The sequence below is a fragment of the Phoca vitulina genome, unplaced genomic scaffold, assembly GCF_004348235.1.
Source record: "Phoca vitulina isolate PV1807 unplaced genomic scaffold, GSC_HSeal_1.0 scaffold9, whole genome shotgun sequence".
In the NCBI taxonomy this organism is placed as follows: domain Eukaryota; kingdom Metazoa; phylum Chordata; class Mammalia; order Carnivora; family Phocidae; genus Phoca; species Phoca vitulina.
In genome coordinates, this window is record NW_022589712.1 from 3500363 (window position 1) to 3525576 (window position 25214).

Sequence of the window (25214 nt, forward strand, 5' to 3'; positions counted from 1 at the left end):
TTCCACATTCCCTTAGTAAGCACCAACTGCATGCCAGATACTGGGTTACAAACGTGAGCAATCTCCAGTGCCTCCAGAAGCCCAGGATCCTGCAGGGAGACCAGTTAGGACATCCCCAGAGGGAGACGACACTTGGCTGGTGGCTGAGACAGCCAGCTGTGCTGGGGGGGAGGGGGACACAGTGTCTGTTCCACTCTGTCGCCTGGTGAATGCCTACAGTCACGGGGGGCTTGGGGTGACTTGACCACCTGTTCCCTCTGTGGGGAGAGTGAGCCTCCCGGCCAAGCCCAGACCCGGGCCAGCGGGCACCCCTGCTCACCCATGAGGCCACCCCTGGCCTGGAGGCCAGACACCAGAGGCACCCCTTCCCCCTGCCACCAGCCAGCCTCCTTCTCCCTCAACGGCTGCTTCTGAGAGAGTCCAGGAAAGTTCCTGGGGACGAAAATACTTTCACTTTTCACTTGCCATGTTTGACCACTTTGTTTTGGGCTGTTCTGTGTTTCCCACGGAATTCAGGTCATTCACACACGCTCATTGGTCTCTGCATGAACTGTGGCTTTCATCCTCCGTCTCCTTCACCAGCATTTCTCCCTCCTTTAGAACAGGGTTGGTGCCCCACCTTCCTCCTCTGGCCCCAAGCCATGACACCCCCTGCCTGCCCTGCCTTCAGCGTTTCCCATCCCTCAGCCCCACCATCTCCCCATTCAGATCACACTTAGCCCTAAATGGGTCAGTAAGGACCAGTAACTCCAAGTGAGATTCTGCATCTGAACACCAGACACGAGTTCGTCCAGGTAGCTTCCAGAAATGGCAATAAATGCTAGGGAAAGAATGAGCCAGTATTTGAGTTGGAAATGGGAGGCATTTCAGAATCAGTAGTGCTATTTCTCTTTGCCCATTTAATATTAGAAATGGTCAATACTAAAAGGCAGGAATTTAGAAGAGGAAATTTTTTCATATACCAATAAAAGTTTTAAAAAACTAGATTTGGGTGGTGGCCAGAATTTTTAAGTATACCAGGAGGAACGTGCATAGATATAGGTGTATCCAACAGGAAATATTTGGGGTCTGACCAATGTTTTAGGAGCTTTTACAGTTGCTCATTTTGTACTTATTGTTTCTTAATAACTTCACTTGAAGAAATAGTCCATGGATGATGGCGATGAGGGGGTGATGATGATGAAGATGATGGTGATGATGGTGATGGTGATAACAGCAATGAAGATAATGGTGATGGTGGTGATGGTGATGATGATGAAGATGATGGTGATGATAATGATCGTGGTGATGGTGATGATGATAACAGCAATGAAGATAATGGTGATGATGGTGATGGTGATGATGGTGATGATGATAGTGGTGCTGGGTGGTGGTGATGGTGATAATGGTGGTGATGGTGATGATGGTGATGATGATGAAGATGATGGTGATGATGGTGATGATGGTGATGGTGATAACAGCAATGAAGATGATGGTGATGGTGGTGATAGTGATGGTGATGGTGATGGTGGTGATAGTGATGATGATGAAGATGATGGTGATGATGATGGTGGTGCTGGGTGGTGTTGATGGTGATGATGGTGGTGATGATGGTCACAGCTATGTCTTTATTGAAGACTTTGTACCAAATTCAGTTCTCACATGTACTAGCTCTAATGTGCATTAACTCCTTTATTCATAGCAGCTTTACAAGATTGGTGCTATTGTCATCCTTGCTTCACCTATGAGGAAACTGAGGCAGAGAGGAGATAAGTAACTTACCTATATTGCACAGTGTCAATAGCAGACATTAAGAGACCAAACCCGAGTCCATGAATTGAGCCACACTCTGCTGCTTCTCCAGCTGGTCCCTTGGGATGATGTAATTCTATTTCCTAATCATGGCGCCTGTTTCCTGGTGGGTCAGATCACACACACACAAGTGAAGTGGGTGCTCAGGTTTCAACCCTGAACTTCTTGAACCTCTGTGCACCGTGTCATTTCTCTACACCTATTTTCTGCTGTGAATTTTGTCTCTTGCCAGATAACCGCCCACATATTTAACTTTCTGGCACAGGCAAGAAAACATAAATATTTCTGTCATGTCTTTAACATTGAAATAAGAGTGGTGGTGTTAATATATACAATGGAATATTACTCAGCCATCAGGAAGGATGAATACCCAACTTTTACATCAACATGGATGGGATTGGAAGAGATTATGCTAAGTGAAATAAGTCAAGAAGAGAAAGTCAATTATCATATGGTTTCACTTATTTGTGGAACATGAGGAATAGCATGGAGGACATTAGGAGAAGGAAGGGAAAAATGAAGGGAGGGAAATCGGAGGGAGAGATGAACCATGAGAGACTATGGAATCTGAGAAACAAACAGGGTTTTAGAGGGGAGGGGGGAAGGGGGATGGGTTAGCCTGGTGATGGGTATTAAGGAGGGCACGTTCTGCATGGAGCACTGGGTGTTATACGCAAACAATGAATCGTGGATCACCACATCAAAAACTAATGATGTATTGTATGGTGACTAACATAACATAATAAAATTAAAAACAAAAAAGAGTGGTGGTTTTAGCGGAACAAGCGACTCTGAAGTACATTGGAAGGCAAATATTTGAAAGGGGGGAAAAGTGCAAACCTTACGGAGCTCGTGCAAGGAGAGCACTTGGGTGCACTCACTTTACGCTGTTAGAAACCACACAACAAAATGCAAATACAGAGCCCAGACCGCACGTCTCCCTCTGTCCTAGAGCCTTAGGCAGCTTAGCACTTAATATTTTCTAATGATTTGTGTATCCATTTGCAGGGCAAGATCCATCTCACACTTCTGGGTTCCAAGTACCCAAACAGCATAAATAATAAAAGTGGAATTGACAGCTAAATGCTAATGGGTCTTTTTGGAGACAAAATATTCCTATTTAAGAAAGAGGGACTAGGGCGTTTTCTCTGGGTGTCTGGCATTGCTCCTCTAATAGTAGGTTAGTAGGTCTGTTTCCCCGCCGGGTCTCTACCGGGAGCAGGATGGCTCCGTGGAAGGTTCTGTGGAAGGTGGGAGGACGGAGGCCCACCCGGGGGTTAAGTGAGCAGTGAGAGGGATTGCCCTGAGTGCTGCGATGTTCCAGCCGGCCTCAGAGGCCCCCTGTGGATAGACTTGTTTCCTTAGAGAAATGTTCTCCGCTTCTCCTCCGGTCATAAATGCTGAGCCACACGAGCTCTGTGTTATTTTTCTGGAGTTGGGAGAAGAGAGTGGGGATGAAGAAGACAGTCTGTCAAACCTCTCTTCCCCGGTCCTGCCTGTGGGCTCGTAGCCTGGGTCACAGGGCTTTTCGGCTGCAGGACTCCTGCCTGTGCCCACCGGCCACATCCTCTTGGGTTTTACCCACCTACAGTCTCATCTCCTTCTGCCTTTGGGAAATATGTCAAACTCTCTCATCTCTTGATTGATTGTTCCTTCCATCTGTTATTTGTTTGTTTGTTTGCTGTTGTGGATTTATTTACCCCATACACTAAAAAATATTACTTTACCTTTTACCATTTTGAGCATGGACTTGAGCCGGATTACCTGAGTTCAAAGAACAGCTCCTCCACTAACAAACAACGTAATCTTACCTCAATTTCCCCATCTGTAAAATGGGTGTAATATCACTGCTCACTTCACAGGGTTGATGTGAAGATTGAATGAATGTAAAGAAGACATTTTGAACACTATAGGACACATAGTATGCCCTGTTTGCGAATTTAATGTGGTCTCATGAAGGAGTGGAAATCAATATGTGTGCTTAGTCTGACCTCTTCAAATGAAAGCCTATGTTTCTTTAATAATTTAAAAATGATAGGGGCGCCTGGGTGGCTCAGTTGGTTAAGCATCCAACTCTTGGTTTCAGCTCAGGTCCTGATTTGGAGCCCCAAACCCACTCCACACTCAGGGGGGAGTCTGCTTGAAGATTCTCTCCCTCTGCCCCTCCCCCTACCAGTGTGTGCACCGGTGCGCTTGTGCTCTCTCTCAAATAATCTTTAAAAATAAATATATAAACAAAATAAAAATGATGTTAATTTCTAAGCATTTTTATTTTAAAATTTAATTTATTTGATTAGATAGTTCTTTTAATTTTTAATATTTATTTTAAAGCAAAAAATGCTGAGGAAATATAGTGGAGAATCAACCACTTTCTCTAGGTGGTGTACTTGTGGTGATTTCTTTTGGATTTTGTGAATTTTCTAATTTTTATGTAATTAATGTATAGCATATTCTCATCAGGAAGACAGAATAGAAAATATTTGAAGCAAGATTTGTAATAAGGTTTTAAAAAAACTTTTTTTTACATTTAATATTTATTTTTAAAAAACACTGAATTTTTCAGAAGCATTCTCAAAAGCAAGTTCTTTCAGCAATTTATTAATATATCCTAGCCTCATACAGAATTTTCAGAGTTCATGGTAAGTGTTACGGATATGTCAAAGACTTACAATCTCCTAAAACATATTAGTTGTATGTATATATGTCCTTCATTTGAAAGATGACCATCAAGTAGATGGGTACGTTGGCAAGCGCCTAAGTGTTCTTCCATCAAGCGGAGGGTGAGCTTGGACCCCAGGGTCCGAGGATACTGCTCTTTGCTGCGTCTGGCAATCCTGACACACACCCTTTGCTTTAATGACTATTTGTTGAAAGAATGAAGAAATGCACATGTTTCACTAGGAAAAGCCCTCCCCAGTTGTGGTGTCTGAGGGAACCAGCTCCTCTGCGTCTTACCTACTTGAACATTTGTTCACGTGAGCATATAAACCGTAGTGGGCAGCAATTTTGCCCATCGTGTTCCATGCGCCGTTCCCAGAATTCTGTGTAATGCCTGGGACAAAAATAACCATTGACAGAATCTTGAATGAATGAGTCAATTTACCCCACCCACGTCTAAAACTGTCCCCAGCCTTGACCCACATACATATTACTACCTCTGTTGTTTTGGGTATCTTTGTTATGCCACTTATGTCTCTCTGGTCATTATTAATATTTGTGTGTATCAGGCTAAAAGTCTTTGAGGGCGTGTGCTGTGTTTGTGAGTTTCAAGTCGCCCCTTGCTCTGGCTTCGGCGATGCTTTTCAAAACCACAGATTCCTGGGGTGCCTGGGTGGCTCAGTCAGTCAAGCCTCTGACTCTTGGTTTCGGCTGGGGCCATGATCTCGGGGTTGTGGGATCAAGCCCCGCGTTGGGCTGCACACTGTGCACGAAGTCAGCTTGAGATTCTCCTCCTCTCCCTCTGTCCCTCCCCGTGTGCCGCGCGCGCTCTCTCTCTCTCTCAAATAAATTAAAAAAAAAAAAACACTGCAGATTCCTTGCCTCTGCTTACAGAATACATTGGGCGGGGCCCAACAAAATACACGCACACCTATGCACACACATTTATATCATCACTGTGAATGTATTGCCAATTACTTCAGGCATTCAGAAAGATACAAAAACCAGTGTCATGAAGAACCAGGTAACTCCACGCAGTTAAACATGTAAAAAAGTTTCCTCCTCCCTTCCCTCCACCCCCCAGGACATGATCTTCTCCCCAATCTCATCACTCTCCTTCTGCAGCACGGGTAGTCAGTCATTGTCCTAAATTCGCTGTTTGTCACTCTCTGGCATGCTTTTATACTTTGGAAACATGCACATATATCTAAACAATATTTGGTAAAATTTTGCCAATTTATAAACTATGTAGAAGAAATTTTGTATTAGTCCTCCTGCACCTTGCTCTTTTCAGATGTTGATATATAGCTCAAGTGCATTTATTTTTCCAATGTTATGTGAAATTCTGTTATACAGATCTGCTTTGACTTATTTTTCTTTTGAAGAACGTTTGAGTTGCTTCTTGCTTTGTTTTGTTTTTTATTATAAAATGCTTCTATTTTTGGTACATATCTCCTTGTATGTGTGAGAAGTGTTTGAAGACAGGTTATCTAGGAGTGTAATTATTTGGTCATGGAGTAGATGCAGCTTCACCTTTACCAGCTGTTGTCAAATTGTCCCCCAAAGTCATTAAACCGATTAGAAATGTATCCACATTCTCTCTAGCACTTGTCGGTTTTAGTTTTCTACCAGTTTGCTTCATGAGAAATAGTACATAGTGGTCTTAAAGATGATTTTTATTACTAGTGGATTTAAACATATTTTCACGTTTACTGAGTAGTTGCTTTTTTTTTTTTTTTTTCATTTCTTTTGCTTATTTCCCACTGGGTTTTGGATGTCCTTCCTAATGGATTTGTTCTTCTTTAATAGTCTAGATTCTTGTCCTTTTCTATTTATGTTTATACTCACAAGCATCTTCTTGCTGTTTATGTCCTGTTTTATTTTCATTATTTGTTGTTCCTTTTAAGGAACAGAAGACTTTTTATTTTTAAAGTTCTTACTTTGGTCAACCATTATGTGTATGGTTTGTGCTCCTACAGCCTAATAACACTCTTCCACATTTTTCTTCCAAGTCTGTTGAAGTTTTTGTTTTATATTAAAGGTCTTTTTCTCACCTGAATTGATTTCAGTATACAATACAGAGAGCCAACTTTACTATTTTGTTCAATACAAAAACCAATTGTCTGAACACTTTATTTTAAAATGTATTTTACAGGGGCGCCTAGGCGGCTCAGTTGGTTAAGCATCTGCCTTCCACTCAGGTCATGATCCCTGGGTCCTGGGATCAAGTCCTGCATTGGGCTCCCTGCTCAGTAGGGAGCTTCCTTCTCCCTCTCCCTCTGCTGCTCCCCCTGCTTGTGCTCTCTCTCTCTCTTTCTGTCAAATAAATAAAATCTTAAATAAAGAAATAATTTAAAAAATAAAATGTACATTTGTCATATTTTTAATTTCCATGGACATGTATCTGAGCCTGTCTAGGTTCTGTCTTTTATTCCATCTGTTTGTCATTCCTACACAATTTCCCCCTTGTCTGTTCACCATAGATTAGAATGTCTGGATATCTGGTATGGTAAGTGCCCCCCAACTATCTCTTCCTCAAAATGACCTTGGCTGGTTTGGGCCCTTTGCTATTCCATGGTGATTTTCAGAGTCATCTTAGTAGAAAGACCCTGTTGAGAATCATGTTGGAATTGGGTAGAACTTGAAAGACTAATCTGGGGGAGAACTGATGACTTTATAATAATGAGCCTTCTCATCTTATGATTATGGTATCGCTTCATATATTTAGATCTTTTAAAAATGTTTTTCCATGATGTGATTATAAATTTTTGCTTAAAGATAATTAACACCTTTTATTAGATTTAACGCTCGTCAGTCTGAACTGGTAGATGCTATCAAAACAGCATATTATTTGAACTACATTTTCTAAATAGTTGTTACTAGCTGTAGGGAGGCACTTGGTCTTTTATCCAACAAATTAGAATTAATTGTAACAATCTGTCCTCATGCTTCCTGGGGTTCTGGGTACTTAGCAATATTATCTGTAAATGTGACAATTTTATATCTTCCTTCCCAATAATTCACATGATTTCCCTCACTCATCTCCAGTACTGTCCTGCATATGGACAGTGCTGGGGGACATCTGTGTGACATTTCTGGTATCATATGAAATGCCAGACACGGACATAGAGAAAAAGTAAATTATAAGCCAGTCCCTCTTATGAATATATCAGCAATAATTCTGAACAAATGAGCACATTGAATCTGACTGAATTTTTAAAAAATTATGACCAAGTTGCATGGACAGTTTTGCATCAGACTAGTTGTCGGTATCATCTACCACATCGACCTATTATAGATCAAAGCCCTTTGATTATCTTAATGGATGCAAGAAAGTATTCAGTCCATTTTATTTGCTGCTTATTTTTTTAAAAGTTAGAACATCTAATTTTTTAATTGAAGTGTAGTTGACATACAACATTATACTAGTTTCCGATGTGCAACATAACGATTCGACAATTCTATATGTGTGCTCAGCTCATAAGCCTAGTCCCCGTCTGTCACCGTACATTATTACAACATTACTCTTTTCCCTGCACTGTACTCTTCATCCCTGGGACTTGCTTATTTTATAAATGGAAGTTGGTGCCTCTTCATCCCCATCACCTGCCTCCCCATCCCTCCCCACCGTCCCCTCTGGAAACTTCCAGCAGCCATGATCACGCCTTGGTTCTTGCACAGTTACCCTCACCATATGAGCTACTCTGAATATTGTTCTGCAGTCAAGCTAAATGACCAGAAATTTGGCTTTCTGGCCTTCACTTAACTTTGTTCCTCATAAAATCTCTTTTATGAGTTGTCCTCTTGGGTCGTTTGACTGTCTCGTTGTGAGAGGGTGCTTGTTATCCTGTGTACTTTAGGAAATTATTGAGCATAAGTTTGGGTTTGGAACACAAGTGTCCAGGCCCATCTGATTTCTTCTAGCAAATGGCCGTTTTTAATCACATGCATACTTGAGTTTAGTATACATGTCCCTCGTGACCTCATTTGTCAGGAAGCTCAAATGCGTGCCGGTCCTCCAGCCAATTTCCTAGAAAGTATAGCAAATAATCTTATGTTATGGGCCCTGGCTTTAATATTCTTAAATTTACTTCCTAAGATCCCAGTTTCTTCTTGTATTAATTTATCCCGGCTTGTCTTACTAGTTGTTTTTTAAAATCATGTTTAACAAATAGTATTTGGAGGGCTGTCTGGGGCAAGTCACCGAATCTGTGCCTCCACTCTGCTGTGTCCTTCTGAACTAGACCGTCAGTGTTTGGGTCACTCACTGGGTGCTTCTGACCTTCTGCCCTGACTTGCAATGTCTCCTGGCCTCCTCAGTGAATTTAACATACTTTAGGGCAAGGATCAGTCCTAATACCACCTTCCTACCCACTCGGAGCCAAGAGGCGTGCACACAACAGTCACTAAGTTAGGAAGTATTATGTGACCATGAATGTCCCCGATCTCAGGCTAGACTGTGCTGGAAGGCATTGCAAAGAGGACTCTGTGCAATCAGGCAGTCCGCTCGAAGCTGTGAAAATATTAATGAAAACAGTGAGAGAAACCTAAGATACATATTGGTTGTAGTCCATAAACCAGATTTGAGTTCTGACCTTATTTGACTAAATTTTATACGATGAATTAAACATATCTATAGTGAAGTAGTGGTTTACAGGGAATGAACTAACTTTTCTAATCATATCTGAGCCAGGAGTTGACCTGTTTTTAAGTCAGGAAAATAGTAAAGATATTATTTTTATTAGTTTTGAAAGGATATCAGTTAACTCTTCAAAAATGACAATATTCTAATAATCGAAGCAATTTAAGGGATTACAGAGTAAAAGCTGAAAACTGAATTCTGTGCCATGAAAACCAGTACAACTAAAATACAACTAAAAATATTTAAAAACATGGAGAAATACTTGTGATAAATGTGAGGGGCAATGTGAAGATAAGTAGCACATCACAACAATAATTAAAGACTACATGTAAATGTATAAAGAAAATTCAGGGACACTTTACATAAAGAAACTGTGGTATGAACTTCCCCACAACTCTGAGTGCTTAATGTCAAGAAATTATTTTTATAGATCATTTGGAAAAATTAAATTAGCTAGTATCTAAATAAAATTGAATTAAAACACCAATGGGCTATCATTTCAATCCTGTTAAAACTCGCAAACATTATTTTAAAAATGAAATGAGTGCCAGAGAGGTTGCAAAGAAAAAGGTATCCTGAAAAATGACTAATGATATTGTAAATCAGAATACCACCTTTAAATAAAATACTTGTATCTGTTAGCCGGGAGTCTCAGGACTGGAAACAACAAAAATAAGTAACTTGAAATATTAAAAAGGCTATATTGGTCCACAATCTCTGTACCCAAACCCTGGGCCTGATGTGTCTCAGAATTCAGGAATTTTATTATTCTTTAAAAAGATCATATGGGGGCACCTGGGTGGCTCAGTGGTTAAGCCTTTGGCTCAGGTCATGATCCCAGGGTCCTGGGATCGAGCCCCACATCAGGCTCCCTGCTCCGTGGGAAGCCTGCTTCTCCCTCTCCCACTCCCCCTGTTTGTGTTCCCTCTCTCACTGTATCTCTCTCTGTCAAGTAAATAAATAAAATCTTTTAAAAAATAAATAAAAAGATGATATGGCGTATCTGCTATGTCATGTAACATCCCCAAGAGTCTGGGTCAACACCTAACTTCAAACACATTGACCTCTCTCCTGCGGGAATGTCAGTGTCCACCCGAAGCAAGATAATGACTCAATGAATTTTGAGTTCAAATTTAAGCAAAATATTAAGTTTTGCTTTTAAGCTTGTGAAAAATTTAGGCTTCAGTGCTTTCTGTGCATAAGACATTGTCTTAAAGAGATTATTAATATAAGCATTATTTATGTCACAAATCATATAAACAAACTCTAAAACAATTTTAAATTAAATATTTATAGAAAGAAATATATTTATAGGAAGTAGAAATAATTATAGAAAGTCTCAAGCAAATGATGATGGATGAACTCAGTGAAAAACTAGGAGGACTAAAGTTAAAATTAAGGAAATTAGGTATCGATGTGCAAAAATGTTTTTTAAATGTTTAAAAACTAGCTCAGTCTTTACTCTGCATTTCTTAGTTATTGTAGATATCAAAACGCAAGCTTTTCTGCCTCATCTGCTCCAAGGTGTTGACACCATAAGAATTAGACAAATTTAGAAATCTTTTTCCTGGGACGCCTGGGGGGCTCAGTCAGTTGAACGTCTGCCTTCTGCTCAGCTCATGATCCCGGGTTCCTGGGATCTGGCAGCACTTGGGAATCCCTGCTCAGCGGGGAGCCTGCTTGTCCCTCTCTCTCCAACCCTCCCTTGCTCATGGTCTCTCTGTCTCTCTCTCAAATAAATAAATAAAATCTTTTTTTAAAAAAGAAATCTTCTTCCTATAGGTATCACTACTATAAACATGGGATTATTTTAATCCATATGTAATGGATTAATGTCTTAGGGTCTTTAAAACCATTGCAAAAAATAGCCCTTTCAAATAGATTACCCTGAACCTTCAATTTTACCCCAAAGGCAATATCCGGAGGTGATAAATCACTATCCAGAGGTCACAATCACCTATTCCCACGTATTCCCCACGTGTTACGTATTCCCCACGTGTTCCATTGGCCTATGTGTGGATAAACACAGGTGATGCAGCCTGTTCAGTGTCCTCGATGGAATACTCATTTAAATAAAAATAAAGTGCGTGTAATCACATGCCCCTCCATTTTTTCCTCTATAAAATGAAGATAATGCCATTTACTAACATTCCTGTTGAAGATTAAATAGGGAGTCAGAACATCTTGATTTGAATCCTGACTTCTCACTTAACTGGCTGTGACTCATGCCAGTTTAGTCCATGAGTCTGCGTTAGGAGGCTGTTTACTGTATTAGCTCAGGAGAAGGGGAGGAAAGAGCAGGGCTAAGGGAGGACCTGCAGCGTGTGCTCTCCATGCCGCCTGCAGAAGCGCGTCTCGATCCAGTTTATGGAGGCTCACAAATGTCAACTGAAACGATAACTCTGGTCTCTTCTGGTGCTTATGCTTCGATTCCCCAGACGGAGGGTCCAGGCGCAGGCAGCCTTTGTCCAATAAATCAAAGAACAACCATAAGAAACACTTTCCACACAGTCCTCCCAGTAGAACTGCAACAGTGTGCTGTCCACATAGAACCTGTGGTTCGGTTAGTATCGCACCAGTGCTACTTCCTTCATTTGATCCCAGTGCTGTGGTTTTCCGACATGCTAACAGTAGCGAAGCAGGTGACAGCACTGCGACACACTGGCCACTATTTTGGCAACTCTCCTGTACATCTAAAATTACTGCAAAGTGAAAAAGGTTTAAAAAGTGACAGGTCTGGGAACTTTATACACTAAGGCCACTTGAATATAAGGTACTTTATCGGAAGTGCCTAGAGTAGTTACCAGCACAGAATAGATACACAGTAACTATTCATGAAATGACTGAGGAACTCATTCTACTAATAACAAAGGCTAGCTAAGACCCCGGCTGGTGGTCCCCAGCTCTGCAACAAGTTACTCCCAACACCTTTCTTTCTTCTATAAAAAGACAAGGAGACATCAGGGCAGGCATGGACTGAACACCTCCCTGCACGAGCTAGACGCTCACAGTGAATTACTAACTTAGTCTCGGTCAGCGCGAGCAGGTGGGAGCCGAGTCTGGTTCCTGCCCGTGACCCAGGAAGGCAAGCCCTACTTCCACAGTGGGTCACGGTGTGCGAGTCCGCAGAGGGCACGGCGCAGGCAGAGATCGAGGCAGGTAGCTAGGATCCGGTCACGTGCACAAGAGGACCCGTCCTGGGGAGGGTCGTGCTGACCCCAGGGCCAGCCAGTAGCCCGAGATGTAAGTCAGGTCTGTGCTGTCACGGTTAGATACACACTTGCTTCCAGTGTCTCGTCAGTAAGCTCAAAGATAAAGTCGGCAGCCAGAGGCAAGTGGCAGGTCTTGCTGTGGGAGGCCCCCCGGCTTTGGCCCCACAGCCAGGGCTAATGGGGGGGGGGGGGTTCTGGCGTCAGATGGTCTGGGTTTGGATCAGGATGCCACCGCTCAAGGGCAAATTGCTTAACCTTGTGATTCATTCTTTATGCGTGAAAGGAGTAACGACTAGAGCCCCATTTGTGCAATTGCTGTCGTAATATTAAGTGACGTCAGACAGGGCAGGGCCTGGAACAGAGAGGCACTTGGTAGACATTAACCATCACAGTCCTAGGGCTGCAAGGGGGCGGCTCGCACGTCTGAGCCAGGGCGCCGAGGAGCAGTTACAAGTTGTTCCGAGCTTCAAGGCATTCAGGTCTGTCAGCTAATTCTCTGAGCCTTGGTTCTTTCCTCTCTGAAACGGAGATAAATGACACTTCTAGGGTACGTGTCATAATTAAATAAGATCGTGCGTATAGACTGCTCGGGCATCAAATAAATGGCAGTTGCTGTGATGACTGTCATGACCTGTAGCAAAACACAGGTGACTTAGTTTAAATCCTGCTGTTCTTCCACACCTTGCTGCCAACACTTACCTGCATTCTGCATTTTATGGTCTCAGTAGGTCATTTTTGCAAATGAAATATCAGAAAAATTGAAATAAGAAAACCCCTTGGTCTGTGGTTTTCAATCTTATAAATTTAGAAGTCATGCTCTGTAGAATTTTTTCAAAAAGTGAATCATTACAGGTATAAATAAATCTTTCTGTGTACCCGTCACCAATCCCATTTCCTTCCCTCCCTCTCCACAAGAAATGACTAATCTAAATTTAGCAGCTTTTATTCACATGCTTTTAAGATGATTTTAAAACTTGTAAAAACTTGTACTATGCGTGTATATATTCCTATGTAATACGTAATACTGCTATGCATACTTTTAAATGTTGTAAGATGACACCTTAAAAAAAAATGTACCGTCCATGGAGTAGAACTGCTAGTAATAGAATATGCTTATATTGAACTTTACTACTTACTGCTAAGTACTCTTGAAATTCATCGTATCAGTTCAAACTTCCACCAACAGTTTCTGATGATCTGATCTTTGTCAACATTTGGGCTTGTCAGACTTTTGAATTTGTATCTGCCTAATAAATATAGAATACTACTTGGTTTTGTTTTAGCTAACCATGATTGTAATAATGATACCAACTATAATGATAAAGCAGGAGTAATAACCATGCTTCAGTGATTCTTTTTCGGATACGCCATCACTGCCATTTTCCTTGGATTTGCTCATGGGTTTGCTGCTATTACCCTGACCCCCACTTCTTTCCGAGTTAGGTTTCCGACATCCTACCTACAGGATGCCCATGCTCTTAGTCCTTGACTCCCTGTGATAATCTTCATTTTGTCCTTTACTCTTGAATGAGATTAAGAAATTCTATATCAACACTTATTTTTCACTCTGAAGACATTATGTGAATACCTTCTGATCTGTGAAGAAGGTCCTGTAGGCCCACGTCTCATTCCTTGTTAGGTCAAGGGTCTTCCTTCTCTGGTTATTGTGAATTTCTTCTTTTGTCTTTGGTGCTCTGTAATTTCACTAACAAGGAATCCATAATGGTTAATTTTATGTGACGATCTGACGGGGCCACTGGGTCCCCAGGTAGTCAAAGATGGTCCCAGGTGTGTCTGTGAGGGTATTTTGGGATGAGAGTGACACTAAGTCAGTAGACTGAGCAAATCAGATTGCCCTCCCCAGTTTGGGTGGGCCTCATCCTCCCGTCTGTGGAAGACTTGACTGGAACAAGAGACTGACCCTCCTCTGAGTGAGAGTTCTCCTGCTGGGTGGCCTTTAAGCCGGCCCACCCGCTCTTCTCTTGCTTCTCTGGCAGCTTCCACTCTGTGCTCCAACTGGGACATCATTTCTGCATATTTGGGACTTGCCGACTTCCATAATCAGATGGGCCAGTTTCTTGTCATAGGGCCTCTCTATATATACATAGATGTATCTCCTATTGACTTGGTTTCTCTGGAGAACCCTGACTGATACAGAACTCCAGCACATGGCTATTTATCCTGCTTAGAACTCTCATGCTTTGTTAATCTGAGAACTTCTGCTTTCAACAGTCTTGAGAATTCTCTACTGTTATCTCTGAAAACATCTTCTCTGGCTTTCTCTTTGTTTTCTCCTTCCAATGCTGCAATCCAGGACATGCTGGACGCTCCCCTTCTGTGCTTCGCATCCTGCCCCATCCCTCTCCTCTTTCCTAGCTCATGGAGCTCGCTGCATTCTAGGTAACCCTCCCCTCTACCTCCTGGTTCACCCGTTTGCTCCCATACACTTCATCCAATAGGCTGCGTGTTCCTCTGTTTATGTTCAGTGACTATATTTTCCTTTCTAGAAGCTATTATTTGGTTCTTTCCCAAATCTGCCTCAGATTTCCCTTTCCTCATAATATTTTATTTTTTGATTGCGGTTCTGAATCCTTTTCTAAGAATTTCAAATAGTTATATAGCTTTTTTCTTGTTCTAGTTTCTGAAATTCAGGGGAGTGCTGATCTCTGAGTTGGTTGTGCAGAGTCTCCACCATGCAAATTTCCCCTCCTCACCTCTTCTGATGGTTGCACTCTGACATTTTTTTTCTGCAGGAAGTGAGTGTGGCTTAGGTGGTGGCAATGTCCTTCCAGAGGGACTTGCTTTTGTTTCTGGAAGGTGTCCCAGGAGTATCACCTCCCAAAGGCCCAGCCTCAGGCTTCTTCCCCAGCATGTGGGTTCCCACAGCACACACTATATAATCTTAGGTGACAAATCCATGCTGCGTGCATGTATCACGTTTTTATTTCTCAGGGACCTTTCTTTTCACCAAGAGACCAGGGAGAAATGTGGTCCTTACGTTCTCTTTTCCAGCAGATCAATCCTTCTAGTTTGCTTCTTCCATGAGGATGTAGCCCATGAAGAGTCCTTGTTTTAAGCTGATAGCTCAGGTCCATCTCCTCGACTTGCATGGACCCACAACCTCATGCCATATCCATGAACAGAAAGTTAAAATTGCCTGGGCACATGGGTGTTGCATTTGGGATCCTACATATGACTATAATTGTAGGTGCTGCTATTGACAAAAGGGCATAGTTCTTCTTCCTCCTAGACTGGATTGTCATTATATGGTATAGTGGTAGAATAATTTTTCATATATGGGGTGTTCTTGACTTCTGTGAAAGCTTGGTGCAGGAGGAAGAGGTGGTGGGGTACAGTAAGTAATGAGAAAGTGGCATTATAGTTTTTGAGATGGGAGAACAGTTTAATTTTCTCCTGTCAAACAACCAGGTGTTTTAATAATCCCAGCCTTTTAAAGTCTCAGACTTTTAAGTTTCCTTACGTCTTTGACATGATTTCTCTTTGCAATTCCTCCCACTCTTTATGAGAATAATAGCGTGCTAATGCTCTATTCTTCTGTGCTTTTTATTCAGAGAACTCCAAGCACTTTATAGACATTGCCATTTATCCTGACAACACCTTTGCACAGTGTGGAAGCTAGTTTGCTAGTAGAAAAGTCTGTTTAATGGAAAATGAGGACCAGCTAGCCCAACGCAACCATGCTGGAAACAGGATATGAGATTAGACCATGAATGAATTCACACAAGTGCAACCAGAAAAACCGGAAGAAACCTTCCCCTTCATCCCAGCCCAAGGAAGCTGTTTCTAACCTAAAATGATAAATAACAAAATAAATAACCATCCTGGATATTCTTCAAGGAAGAAGTTTCATACGATAGCTTCTTGCTTGATTCTGTTTTATATCTCAGGTGTTGGCGGGGCATGGCTGGGGAGGTTTTCCGCAGGACGAGAACAGGGCTTGTGAGGATTCGGGTAGTGGGAAAGAAACCAGAGCATCTGTAGCACTGAGCGACAGTGTGTGGGGCACGTGGGGGGCATGCCATTTCTGGAACAATGCAGCCTTCGTGGGCAATGAGAACCTTGGAATTTGGAGCTGGTGGTAGTTAATCATCCAGACAAGGACCTGGCATCCCAGAGAACTGTCAGTGGGAACCAGGGACCTAAGAGCCAAGATACCAACAGACTGCTTAAGAGAGCTATCAAGGGGCCACTGGGTGGCTCAGTCGGTTGAGCATCTGACTCTTGATTTCAGCTCAGGTCGTGATCTCAGGATCATGAGATCAATCCCTGCGTCTGGGTCCGTGGTGGTGCAGAGTCTGCTTGAGATTCCCTCTTTCCCTCTACCTCTGCCCCTCCTCACACCCTCAACCCCTGTGTGCTCTCTTTCTAATAAAAGAGAGAGAGAGTTGTCAAAAAATATGAAAGACTGTCAGAGTGTCATTTTGGGTTGGCTTAAACCATGAAAAACCTATATAGTAAAGCAAGGGGTGGGGGAGATGGCATAAGGTAGTTCTTGTCAGAAAGCCACGTCTAGTTGCTTCATGGAGTAAACTATTCACCTTTACGTTCATGGATACCCACAGCGAACAAGAGAACAGGGTGAGTTAATTCATCCGAAGTGGAAGGGTATTTACTATGCCGTCCATCCTGCACTAGGGCTGGTACACTGTAATTTTGTGATAACAGACACTAATATTCCATGCCAAAACAAAACCAGGAAGGTTAATTTTGTAAGTTTCACATAAAGAGATCTAAAAACCATGGTCACATCTTCAATAACAGTTTCACCAAAAATACAGAGATATCCTTCCTGGCTACCACTTCCCCTGACTCTTGATGCCAGGCAAAAACTTCATATAAAACACTGAGTTTTCTGTGTATTTCCCTTTCGTGAAGATGAGAACTGAGTCTCCTTGAGCACGTCCTGTGTACTGGACATGCTGCTACATGTTCATGCCTGCACACAGACCACCCTCACAGTGACACCACGCAGTTTCTCCACGTGGCACATTGGGAAACTGAGGCACAGGAAGGTTGGGGAAGGCGCCCACGACTACACGATGAACAGGGGCAGAGCCAGGATTCAAGCTGGAAGTTTTGCTTCAGAGCTTGGGCACTTCAGGGCTCCGCAGTATTTCCTGGATCAATAAAGCTTAACAGAGTTCAAATAATGAAATCTAAGACACACTCAAGTTTTGATCCCACATGACATTTTTATTGGTTAGCTGTTACTGTTTTAAAGTGACCATTAGGTTTCCTTTTCATCAGGTTAATACATACTGATGGCAGCATGTTCATTTTCCCTGCCCGCAGTTATTCATGCAAAACCCTGGAGTCCTTCTCTCTGCAAATTCCCGCCACACTTGCCTTCTCGATCCGTCCATCACACCAGGCACACTCTCGCCTCAGGAACTTTATTCTTGATGCCTCTGCCCAGCCCTCTGCCCCAGAAACTCACCTGGCCCTCCTTCACTCCCTGCACGGCTCTGTTCAAACACCCCCACGGCTCTGTTTACTTGTCTCAGGATTTTCTGCCTGGTTTTTTTTTTTACCCAGTCTTGATTTCTGGGTGGGCTTGCTTTTTTTGGTCATCTTGTAATTGGAATGCATCTTGTAGTAAATTTTTTCAAGAAATACATACAGGTGGCACATTTATTGAAAACATGCATACATATATGACTTTCATATATTCATTTACATATATATAAAAGTTATATATATATATATAAAAGTCTATTGGTTGCCTTCAAAAGACAGCTTGGCTGCATATCATTCTTCTATCACAGCAGAAATATGCCCACCATCTTCTGGCTTGTGGTTTACCAGGAAGTCTGAAGCTAGTCTCATTTGCCCTTTAAAGTAAGCTGGGCATTTTTTTTTCTTTCTTTCTTCTTTTTTTGTCTAAAGGTCCACAGCAGGTATGGTTATTTGAGAACAGATAAGAGGACTTACAATGACTTACAAGTCAATACTTGCTCCACCCTTCATAATTGTTTTAAAAGGCTCACCTTTTTCTTTTTAAAGATTTTATTTATTTATTTGAGAGCAAGAGAGCGCAAGCAGGGGGAGGGGCAGAGGGAGAGGGAGAAGCAGGCTCCCTGATGAGCAAGGAGCCAATGCAGGATTGGATCCCAGGACCCTGGGATCATGACCTGAGCTGAAGGCAGACGCTTAACTGACTGAGCCCCCCAGGTGCCCCAAGGCTCACCTTTTTAAAGTAATCACTACTAGTAATCACTACTATAGGCCTTGCTGAGCATATGGTTTTAAAACATCTAAGTCAAAGGTTTATTAATATAGTGGTCCACAGGGACTTTGGATCCATGTGGTTGGGCCTCCTGGTCACCTGTCTGAGCTCTCAAGTTAGGTAACTATTTGTTCCTACCTCCCACCCCAGGGTAGAAACACGTGGTGATTGTTTATTATTTTATTATCTTTATTTATCTTTAAATGTCTTCCCATTTAATCATTTTTTAGGATAGATTTCCAACTCTCCGTATCTGAGATTACTTCAAGTAATTCATCCAAATATTCTGATGTTTTCTTTTATCTTTTCATGTGTGTAAGTTAAGAGAATAAAATCAGGATGAAAATATCTCTGCTATATTTTTGGGATTTTCCATCTGAAGAAGGTTGATATTTAATTTCACTGAAATTGAATTTTCATTGCTTTAAATATATCCATTTTTTCCTAATCTCTCCCTAATCAGCTTCATCCCAAATGACAGTTCTTTTATATGAAATGTCTATAACTCTTACCTAATATAAATTAGCTAATAGAGAAAGCAGAGTCTGAAAACACGAAGGGCTCAGGGGCTAACTCATGGCCTAGAGATGTGTTCTCTTTGGCCCGAGAAGTGGTTTAAATTTCCTGTGAGGACGTCAGGGGCTTTGGTTGTGGTACACAGTCTGTCTGAAGCCAAGACCACCATCCCCTGCTGTGTTATCCAGGCTATTTTATGCTCTCATGTATCCTACCTACACTCTGGGTGGCTTACAAGTGCATTTTGCTTAAAAATGGTATCATTGCAACATCCCAACCCTTCAGCGCTCCCAGGCATTATCCTGTTACTATCTTGGGGGCAGGTTTTGCACGGTGAAAACCGGCGTGTTGGAATTGCAAACAGATCTTTGTCTTCGAACCGTCCCATTTCTCAAAATGTGTATTATTTCTGGCAAGCAGAAAAGCCGGTCTGTGTTTTGGGCCAGTGCCAGGCACCCACGTGTCACTCCCGGAGGGAGGGGTGGCCGCAGTCTTAGGAATGGACTTACGTAGGTGTCCTCCTCTCCCGCGCCTTGATCTGCACGTTTCTTGTTTCGCACCAGAAGCTGCTGTGAGGGTGCATAAAAGAAGAGCTGACCTAATGAGAGTGCCGATTAGGTTCTGGCGGGGACACACCAGGAAAGAGCCCCAGCTTCCGCGCAGGCTTTCGGACGCTCTGCCAGGGGAGAAATCGTGGGCACGCAGAATTCCTGCCGCCCGCCCTGCATCGTCACTATCACACAAAGTGTACGGGTGTTGGGGCGGGGAGGTGTCCCTTGCACCGCTGGATTTTTGACTAGTTTACTGCTAAAGACCAAGACCTAGCTGTCTGTCTGCGAAAAAAACTTAAAGCCCTTTCTCTTCTTCCTTTTTGCAAACTCACAAAGCAGCGTTAAATTTGGGTCTTTTCAGCAGCATTAAGATGAAAAGCAGCTGGACAAAAAAAAAGTCTTCATTTTTCTCTGGAAACATGGATTATTCAAGTTATGTTTCATTATATAAACAAACATACTAGGACTTTTCCTTGCAGTGAATCAAGTGATTGGACAAGAAAGCAAATGATTTATTCATTTCTTCTATGATTTTTGATCTTCTGACCATCTTGCTCTTACTGCTTCCCCCCAAATTTCCATAGACATTTTGGGTTCTTGGGTGCAGCACCAAGGCCTCAGCCTGAGGAAAGTAGGCAGGGAGTTGGCCCACTCATGGGACCCTCCCATGGCCGCCTGTCAATGTGGGGTCAGCTTCCCGTCCTTCCCAAACCCTGAACCCTTGTAGGGACAGGTTGGAAGAGAAAATAGGCAGCTAGAATTGTCTCTTAAAAATTCCCTGGGTTCCTGGAAAGGCCCCTGGCCTTCAGCAAGCTTGGGTCCACGTGATTCACGGGTTTTGGTTTCTCTGACAAGACCTGCACACTGACTTCCAGGGAGGGCTCCTGAGTAAGAGCCATGCCACAAGATTCAGCACAATATGGCTACAACTGCAGTCTGTGATTCTGAGAAGGAAAGTCAAGTCAATTCCCAAGAACTCCCCTCTGCGTTAGTCACTGAGCTCGTGTGGCCTGGGCTCCGTGTGAAGTCAGCCCTCGGCTCCTCCACGGTGGGGTCTGGCGTGAGGTCATCACAGCTGGGAGAATGTTCCCTGTCGGGGGCCGGGCACACAGCATGGAGTCTGACTGCTCCGAGGCTGGGGTAGGGGGCAGGGAAGGAGGGACAGAAATGCCTCCAGACACTCTCCCCTCCTGTGCCTCCAGGAGAATCCTCTCCATTTGGACTATCCATCCACACGATTGTGCATTATATTTCATTCTCCCCAGACTTGCCCATCTGCCCGTGGGGTTATTTTTTGTTTTATTGGTTTGGAACACACTTGGGCTTCTCTATAATCTCCAGTTGGGTCACAAGTGAAGTGGAGAATTTTTTCCCCAAAAGGAAATGTCAGCTTGTTTGCCTTTAGTAGGTAACTCTTATAAAATACTGTACTACATGCTTAGCTCAGCAAGGGACTTCCTGTGTTACTCTACACCCTGATGGTGGGAGGCAGAGAGAAGCTGATTCTCAGGACTGGGTGGGGTCTGACCACAGGGCCTCCCAACCCCCCGGCTCTTCCAAATGAACCAGCAAAAGTGACTGGCCCGAATCTCATTCAAACTTGGAACCACTGACTGTTTGCAACCCTCCTCCCACCCTCTTTCCCCTCATACTCAGCCCCGTGTTCATCCCTTTGAGTTTTTGCTGACATTGCTTGAATTACATCATCTGGGCAGTCCTCTATTTTGCTCACTTATAAGGCCAGCTAGGCTGATTACTAATATAAAATTCTTAAGATTTCTATCTAACCGTGGAGGAGAATTCTTTTCCCCAGGGGGGGAAAAATGTTGATTTTTCTTAACCTGATAGTGTTTTACAGTTCCATAAAATATTTCTCAATTTGTTTATGTGATTGCTTCAGAGAACAGAGAGTGGCTGGAGTCCCTGTGTTCTTCCTTCCTTTCTTCCTCCGAGAGCTGGGATGTCGCCGAGTGCGACCGTTCTGGTGGGATGAGTGATCTCTGCTCTTTGAAACCCCAGGAATCTATCCTATCAGCTGTGTGTCTCCTTGGCTCTCCCTTCCCCTGCCTTGCATGTGCACAGTAATGCATATGTTATATACTCATCTGTATTCGATCAAGTAGAAACAGAGCTGTTATTTCTAAGACTATTCTCTCAGCAATGAGTGGATGCGTCTGAAGAAAGTGGATCGTTCTGGTCTAACTCAACTCCCGCAGCATGGGTCAGGGGGGCAGGGGGACAGAAGGCAGTGGGTGCCGGGGAGGCCTCGGGTCATGCAGCAGCAAGAAGGGATAAGTGAAAAGTGAAAATGGTTGATTTTTCTAGTGAGTCCAAAAGGCAACAACCACTTTACGAAGAACAAGAGCCAAGAAACAGCCGCATACTTTCAGGGACACTAACTGAGTCCTCACGTCTGACGGCCAAGTCTCATGAATTCTGAAAATTACTCACCACGAGGAAATCTTCTTTCACGAATAGCCCCCCACATCTTGGTCCTCTGCGTCCCTGGAGAGCGAACCCGCATCTGCTTTGGTGGGAAAGACGGCCGATGCGGTATTGTCTGTGTGATGATCTGCAGCCCCCGACAGCGGGCCACCCTGCATCCTGTGACGGCACCTGCATTTCTCCTTCTTGGTTATTGGTGGTACAAGTCAACCTCATGTGTGGAAACACGAGCAAACTTCTGGTAATTACCCTTGTAAACATATCTTAGAACAACAACGAGGACCAGCTGAGCGTGATAAAAGCAACGTTGACATTGCACTTGTATGCAAAGGCTAGGACTCTGAGGGTCTCCCAAGGACTTCAGAGAGGAGCGCTTCTAATCTCCCGCTAGCCAAGGCAAGATGGCAAGCCGGAGCTTTTGCCAGGCTTTTCCAGTGGTCTCGCTGTCTACTGTGGCTCCACTGCCATGGGAGTGGTGGTAACAGGAGTGATCACAGGCTGTGCGTCTGTCTGTCCCTCGCCTTCCCCTGCCGTACCTCATGTCTGTGACACTCCATCTCAAAAGCGGCCTTGAGAACAGGACAGATTTTATAAACTCATTTTATAGATGTGAATTCTGAGCCCCTGGGAGATTCGACTAGGTGATATTTACTGCCTTATTGTGATTTTGCAATTTTAAGTAAAGTCCCCGATTTTGCATATGAGTACCTGGCAGCTTCCCAGCCTTCCTCTTCCTGATGGGAAGCCCCGTCGGCACACAGACGAAGGTCCCTTACCGTCGTGGCTGACTAACAATCAACAGTGCTTTCATTTTAATTTTGTCGAGCTCCATGCTTGTCCTTGAAGACTGCGGCACGTGCCGGAAAACATGAATGGCCCTTCTCTGGAATCGCTTACATAATTTGTGGCATGCATGCAGTCCTCAGTGAAATAAAGTTCTTTTTTCTTTCTTTTTTTTTTTTTTTCAGCATCTCACAGAGAGATTCTATTATTTGAATAAAATTCATAGACTGACCTCCAAGGGAAAATAAAGAAATAATCAAACCTTTATTTTATTCCTTGGTTGTTCCCACACCCTCAAAATTGGCTTAAAATGTTTAAGTAACCAATTTGAGGCAGCTAATCAGAAACAGCATTTATGTTGTAAACAAAGCTCAAAATGAGATAGTTAAAATTCATGTCCTACCTTACTTCTCTGGAAAAGGCGAAGGGTTATTCATCTCTCTGCTGTTTCTAAAGTATGGAATTTAAAGCATAGGATTGTTAACAATGGCAGCAAAATATACTCTACTTTGAGCCCTGCGTGGTTCAGAATTCACGCGGCCCCTCGGGGGCTTTGGAGCGGGACAGAAAAGAGCTGGTGTCCCATTACTGCTTCCTGTCCTTGCCATCCGGAGCGAGGAGCAAGTCCCCGCACTGGGTGCGAGCAACTGGACGTGCAAGTGAAAAATGACAACGAAACCTCCCTATTTTTGTAGGCTAGGTCACATTTTAAATTTCAAGGACACAGAGATCTTTGTACACCAGGTAGCAAGCATCCCCCGTGTCTCCTAAGAAAACAAGTGAGGGGGGAAGGCAAGGGCAGAAGTGGGCACAGGAGACACAGGAATTAATTGGAGGTTCTCTGGAGTAGATCTCAGAATTATAATTGCAACCCAGGTCAGAGTTCCACAGCCTTGGCGGGGGACACTCACCTCCTCTGAATCAGGGCTGGCTGCCTGGGACCTGGACCTCGGCTCTCGCCGCCGGCTTTGAAATGGTTAAATGTGTGTTGGTCTCAGGCCCCCACTGGACTGGGGATAACCAGAGGTCTGGGGGTGAGGGCTAATCATTCGCTTTATTCTCCAGAGCAGAGGTTGTGTTCTCTAATCAGGCTGTGTTCACACTTGCGTTATATTGAATCAAGAGGAATTATGTTGAATTCAAACAAAAATGCAGTTCAAAGTAAGCTTCTGGGTGCAAAAAATATATTTATTTATTTTGGAAGAAGTTTTATGAAAGGATTCGTAAGATCAGGAGACCATGTCTCAGGACCTGCGAAGGTGCGGCCTGCTGTTCGCTCTGCGTTTTCGAGGTGCTCAGTAGAAGTAGAGACCCCGAACTTTGTATATACTAGACTTCACAAGGGTCTTACCTTGCCTGGCATCGTTCTGGGATGAATAGGAGTTAATATTAATGCTAGTTTCATAGTTATAAGCAATCAGAGCAGCATTAGGTTAAAGAAAAGCCACCTTCTGCTTCCCACTGATAATGGGGAACATAGCAAAGGAAACCCATCATGTTTACTTCATATGACAGCACTGGACATGCCTCAGAAATAGATTTCCGTGAAGTTTATCTAATGTCAAGATGAAATTAATCAGCTGAAATGATCTGGCATAACCATGTAAATAATTCCGTACCACTTGAAAACTTTGGGGGGAAAATGTATCTGATCACATACACAAATTTGTGGTTTAGTGCTCCTCTAAGAAATTACTTTGGAACCCCTAGATCTAGAAAATAGTGAAAGGCCAGGAAATGTGTCATTTCAGCACCAAGGATTTATAGCTAGCTGAGGCAAGAGTATAGGAAGTAATTCTCAGAGGAAATTTCCAGGCTCTTTGGGAGTTTTATTAGAGACATAGCTTCCCTTAATTTATATATTGGCATCTTTTGTATAGGCTGTCTTCACTTTATGCCATTTAAGACATTATAATCAGTGAGTTAATTAAAAAGAAGAGGGCACAATGACAGGAGATGGGTGATGTGTGCAAACCAGTGCGTGTGCAGTGGGCACAGCTTGCCTGCCGGAACCAAAGGCGCAGAGAGCTCTCTCGGATGTGAGTGAATGTCACAGGGAAGTCAATGAATATCCTTGTTCTGTTTACTTTTCCTACACAGTAACTGTTTACCAGCAAAAGCACCTGGATTCTATCGCTTTTCAATTCATTGTGGACCACTGATGGAATCTGGAAGCACTTATGATGTCAGAGCATCTAAGGGGCACTTAGAGCGTGGACGGGAAGTCCGGATGACAATGGGCTCTCTCTCCTGGCGGTTGGACAGTTCAAGCCTAGCATTCTTCTGAGGAAACTCTCCTGGGTCTTCATTCATACCCCAAGTGTCATTTACCTTGAAGCAAATAAAAAGTGTTTTCAAGTTAAGAAGTA

General features: G+C 43.1%; 1 protein-coding gene across 4 annotated transcripts in view; it reads left to right on the forward strand.

Annotated features, from left to right (window-relative positions):
- Positions 1-25214, forward strand: part of PDE10A (phosphodiesterase 10A) — a 587662-nt gene that overhangs the window by 204642 nt on the left and 357806 nt on the right. Inside the window, exon 1 of one of the 4 annotated variants that reach the window (XM_032407505.1) lies at positions 18746-22303. The exons of the other annotated variants lie outside the window; for them this stretch is intronic. The gene's annotated coding sequence lies outside the window, so the exon portion shown is untranslated. Of the gene's footprint in view, positions 1-18745; positions 22304-25214 lie in introns of those variants that run through there. 4 annotated transcript variants of the gene reach the window in all.